This window comes from Macrobrachium rosenbergii, chromosome 20 (assembly GCF_040412425.1).
Source record: "Macrobrachium rosenbergii isolate ZJJX-2024 chromosome 20, ASM4041242v1, whole genome shotgun sequence".
In the NCBI taxonomy this organism is placed as follows: Eukaryota; Metazoa; Arthropoda; class Malacostraca; order Decapoda; family Palaemonidae; genus Macrobrachium; species Macrobrachium rosenbergii.
In genome coordinates this window covers 39254001-39260000 of record NC_089760.1, presented here as the reverse complement: position 1 = coordinate 39260000, position 6000 = coordinate 39254001, and positions in this window count along the sequence as shown.

The following is a 6000-nucleotide window of genomic DNA, read 5'->3' as shown; positions in this document are numbered from 1 at the left end:
TTTTGCCCTTTCGAATCACACTACTTGAAAGTCCTTTAAGTAATATCATATTTTTATCCTTTTTCCTTTATTCTTTTGTAAACTTAATATTGGCTATGTAAAAAAATTTAAAAGACATATGGATAATACATTGAAGAGAGGTCCTTATGGAATTGCATTTACCCATTTTTGGTATACATGACGAATTAGTTTCGTTCTTCACCATAAGTTTTAATGGTTATCAGAAAATCCGATACATTCATTTATTAATTTGTTAATTTATCTGTTTTTTAATAACTGGTCTCCTCTTTCTGTATTTCCCCTTACCTTCTGTTACTTCTTTTGAATGACGCCATATTCTGTGGAAGCTTGAACTTCAAGTCAGTGGCCCCTGTGGTGGGCTTGTTCCATATGAATAGGTTTCATCTTCTGATTAATAATAATAATAATAATAATAATAATAATAATAATAATAATAATAATAATAATAATAATAATAATAATATGAAGGTAATAGATCCTCTTTCAAGCAAGTTTTGTTAAAGAGAATGGCAGCATCAGTGGAATTGATTTTATATATGGTCTTCTTAATTCTTCTTATTATTTTCTTCTCGTCGGGGCTGATATTTGCTAATAACTGGCCGATGTTCATAGTCTGGATAAGGAATCGGTTTCTTTTAACTTCCATTTCTTTTATGCAATAAAATTAATATTTCAAGAAACCAATTCCTTATGCAGACTATGAACATCGGCCAGTTATTAGCAAATACCAGCCCTGACGAGAAGAAAATAATAAGAAGAATTAAGAAGACCATATATAAAATCAATTCCACTGATGCTGCCATTCTCTTTAACAAAATAATAATAATAATAATAATAATAATAATAATAATAATAATAATAATAATAATAATAATAATAATAATAATAATAAAAAATATTCGTTCAGCGAAAGATTTCTCATTTCGATTGTTGCCGAGACGAATGAGCAATTCTGTCGAGGACTTCAGAGCTGAGGTTTTACTTTTCAGTTCCATCCAAGAAACGTCCAGTCGCCTCCAAAAGTGTTGAAGCAGTCACAAAAGAACGACTGGAGCAACTGACCGCGCGCTGGATGTCTCATTCGTGACGATTTCTGTAGAGCGAAAAGGGAAAAGGAAAGGTTTTGATTCTGGCCCACCCGATTTAGCCAAAAGGGGCTGATTTTCTTTCTTTTTTCCTCTTTTTACTCCTTCGTTCCTTTAAGATTTAACGAATCGTGTTCCAAAGTACCTCGTAAAACGATTTTTTTCCGAGACTTTTCTACTTTTAAGTAAATTTAATTTTTTTTTTTTTTTTTTACGGAAGGTGTTTTGAGGTATTTTGGTAAGAGTAGTTTCTGTAAACAAAAATAAAAAGTTATCGTAAAGATATACTGTAGCTCCCATATCTTTCCTTCCAACAGAACCTTCTTTGAAATCGAATATTCTGATTTCATATCATGATTTTAAAATTGTTTTTCACGAGGTTTAGCAGATCACATATATAAAATCAGCAAATTTCGTTCTTTGTTTTTGCTTTATGCATCTGTCATTTTCCTTTTGTTGTCATTTTTAAATATTCTTTCCTCTATCTTCCATCTTCTCTTAAAATATAATATTATACTTCCTACTTATCTCTCCTTTTTTTTTTAGATTTTTCTCCGAATATATGTAGCTTTCTACAATTAGTACATGTATATGTTTTTTCTAACGTAACCTTTTCAGTTTTAGATTCATCACAGTGTATTCCAATTTCCTTTGAGTTTTCTATAAAAGAAAACTATTGTGCCGGCTTTGTCTGTCCTTCCGCACTTTATTCCGTCCGCACTTTTTTGTGTCCGCCCTCAGATCTTAAAAACTACTGAGGCTAGAGGGCTGCAAATTGGTATTTTGATCATCCACCCTCCAATCATCAAACACCAAATTGCAGCCCTCTGGCCTCAGTAGTTTTTATTTTATTTAAGGTTAAAGTTAGCCATAATTGTGCTTCTGGCAACGATATACGATAGGCCACCACCGTGCCATGGTTAAAGTTTCATGGGCCGCTGCTCATACAGCATTATACGGAGACCACCGACAGCTAGATCTATTTTCGGTGGCCTTGGCTATACGCTGTAGCGGCTGTACAGAAAACTCGATTGCGCCGAAGAAACTTCGGCGAATGTTGCCCTGTATAACTTCGTCACTCATAAAAGGGGAATCTTGATTATCATTACCTTAAGTTCATATTCCAGGGCATTCTTCCAGAAGCAGAGCTTGAGATTCTTTCTCTTGGTCATATAAGAAAAAAAAAACATCGTGATTATGAATTACAGGAGTTTCCCAATAACTAAGGCAAGTTATTGGTAACGGCCATCAAAATACAGTAATGCTTTTTTGCAAAAGCTTTGTGAGTATTTCTTTTCATTTACCTTACAATCATTCTGTGTAATTATAATGACGAAAGCATATAAGTTCTCTAACCATTAATCTCTCTCTCTCTCTCTCTCTCTCTCTCTCTCTCTCTCTCTCTCTCTCTCTCTCTCTCTCTCATATACAGTAAAGTTATTCCTTTTGCTCAGAATTACAAAATAATGTAAGCTCTCTCCTGACCATTAATCTCTCTCTCTCTCTCTCTCTCTCTCTCTCTCTCTCTCTCTCTCTCTCTCTCTCTCTCTCTCTCATATACAATAAAATTTTTCCTTTTGCTCAGAATTGCAAAATAATTGCAAAATAATCTCTCTCTCTCTCATATACAATAAAATTTTTCCTTTTGCTCAGCTCTCTCTCTCTCTCTCTCTCTCTCTCTCTCTCTCTCTCTCTCTCTCTCTCTCTCTCTCTCTCTCAGCTCCCCGAATAATTCGAGAAATTACTACTGACCATCATACTCCTTCTGGTTGTTATTACCATAAGCAATCGCCTTTGATGTCCTATCATAAGAGAGGGGCAAGGGATGAGGAAATGCGGAAACTGCTTGTGATATACCTTGATAAGAGCGATCGATGTCTCTCTCTCTCTCTCTCTCTCTCTCTCTCTCTCTCTCTCTCTCTCTCTCTCTCTCTCTCTCTCTCTCCTAATGTCCTAAGGCATCCTAGAACGTCGTCTCCTGGGTTTTCGTCATATGGCCTTGTCTTTGTAGGCTCCTTGTGTCGTCTGGGATACATTTATTGGAGCGTGAATTTTTTTACTTTTTTGATTTTTAACTATCCTCTCTCATTCAGGAATTTCTTCAGTCCTGAAAATTTTTTGTTTTCACTATTATTATTAATATTATTATTATTATTATTATTATTATTATTGAAGAAACAATTCACAGTTATGTATATGTACATATATTTAAAGATAACACTGTACAGGTAGCTTTCGGGAATCTGTACAGTTTTATCTATAAATACATGTACATATACATAACTGTGGATTTGTTTCTCCATTTTAAGACTCATGATACTATGAGCATTTTTCAATTATTATTATTATTATTATTATTATTATTATTATTATTATTATTATTATATTATTATTATTATTCCGCAACCCCAGTTGGAAAAGCGCAATGTTACAAGCCCAAAGACCCTTAGTAGGGAGAAAGTAGCTGAGTACGGAAATAGATACTGTGAAGTATGGAATAAATTATATAGGAAAACCTAGGAAAATCAATAATGTAAGTAACATATCAACGTAAATATGATAAGTAAAAAATCAATTATGAATAAGACTCATTTCAGCCTGCTCAACAAAAAATTATTTACACCCAATGTGAACTATTTGAGGTTCTAGAAAATTGGGTGGTGCTGAACCTCACGTAAGAAAGGCAAGATTTGAGATTAACTAAAAAGTGCTAGCATTTTTATCGTTTATTAATTTTGTAATGCTTCACAATCAGAGTTCGGAAATTCACTGATTTCGACTTTTCTGTCGCGAAGTTACAACTGGTATGAGGGATGGGCTAAATGAGATCAATAATTATAATAATATATACATCATCTGAGTGATGCTTAGCGATTCCTCAATATTTATACCTTTCATTTGGTACTTGAACATTTATATATACAACAGCATTGTTGAGACTTAAGTATACGATATAGACAAAATAAAAAAGTTTTATATATATATGTATATGTATATATATATATATATATATATATATATATATATATATATATATATATATATATATATATATATATATATATACAAAATGTGTGTGTGTTATATTTTATTGTATATGAATATTATATATTATATTTTATTATATATATATATACATACATATACATATATATATATATATATATATATATATATATATATATATATATATATATATATATATATATATATATATATATATATAATATTCCTGTCTGAGGTGATTTTTGAGAATATACTCTTTCCTATTATAGTTTAAGGTGAGTGAGGATCTTAAAAAAAAAAAAAAAAATCTTAGCCCAGTTCGAAAATTGATAAACTCCTACTTGAGGCAGAAGAGTCACGTGTTCGATACAGGGGTCAGGGAGAATATGTTCGGGCTTTGGGGAAGAATAGGTGCGAATCCCCAGGGGAAATTCTGCGTTTTTAACGTCTTCCCTTGAAAATCCTCTTCCCCGCCGACCTTTTATTTCGAATTTCAAAGACTATTATCATTTTTCTTTCGTCATAGGCGTCTGTGGGGTCAGCCAGAGAGAGAGAGAGAGAGAGAGAGAGAGAGAGAGAGAGAGAGAGAGAGAGAGAACTCTTCCTTGCTATGTTCCTCCAAGATTTTTTTTTCTTCGTGTTTGTGTTGATGTTCTCCATCGCCTGCGAGGGGCGATAGCATCACCTTCAAAGGAAAGGAAGTAAACTGAAGAATATTGAAGGTGGTGCGTATCTTACAAAGCGTTTTGTGATGACACGATGGTATACGCTTTTGGGATTATTGTGGTTCATGACGATTTTAGTATGATTTAGAAAAATACGTTGGGGATTGAAGGATGTGTTATTATTATTATTATTATTATTATTATTATTATTATTATTATTATTATTATTATTATTATTATTATTATTATTATTATTTCAGTAGATGAAACCTATTCACATGGAACAAGCCCACGGGGCCATTGACTTGAAATTTAAACTTCCAAAGAATGATTTAGAAAAATACGTTTGGGATTGAAGGATATGTTATTATTATTATTATTATTATTATTTCAGTAGATGAAACCTATTCACATGGAACAAGCACACCAAAGGGGCCTTTTGACTTGAAATTCAAGCTTCCAAAGGATGTTAGTTTCAACCTCCCACCGCAGCAGACCCCACACTGCAGTAGTAACTGATCATGATACAGAGCCAGTGATTTTTCATCGTCCTTGGGGAGACACGAACCCGCGACATCTGAGTGGCATGCCACGACACTAACCATCATACCAGGTACGTAGAATTGAAATGAAACGGGTGGAACAAGAATTAAAGAGTAGCTGAAGTCAAATGAACGATAGAGACAGTTATGGAACCGGAATTGAAGGAACCACCCATGGGGTAAAGAAAATTAAATTTTAGTTAAGATTTCTTATTATGACGAATATTTCAGCGGGTTTGATATCTGAATTCTGAATTTTCATGAAAGCAAACTGGAGAGGTTGTCAATAAAAAATATTGTCCGTACGCTGTTTTTTCCCGTTAATCTCGCAGTTCCGTTTTGCACATAAAATTGATTAAGTTACAACCGAAAGTTCAGGTCAATTTCGTTCCTAACGCAGTTCAGTTCCCCCCCCTCTCTCTCTCTCTCTCTCTCTCTCTCTCTCTCTCTCTCTCTCTCTCTCTCTCTCTCTCTGAGTGAATGTGTAAATCCGAATTCAAGAGACATTGGAAAGTTACTAAGCGGGCATGGAAGATGAAACTGAAATATCTGATTTTTTTTTTTCCTTCCTTCAAGATTTTGTTTCATAGGTATTTAATGCTATAAACTTCAACTGTAGGCACTTAATTCTTCCTTAACTCTCAACTGGAATGTTTCAGCCATGATGCATTGCCCTTGTTT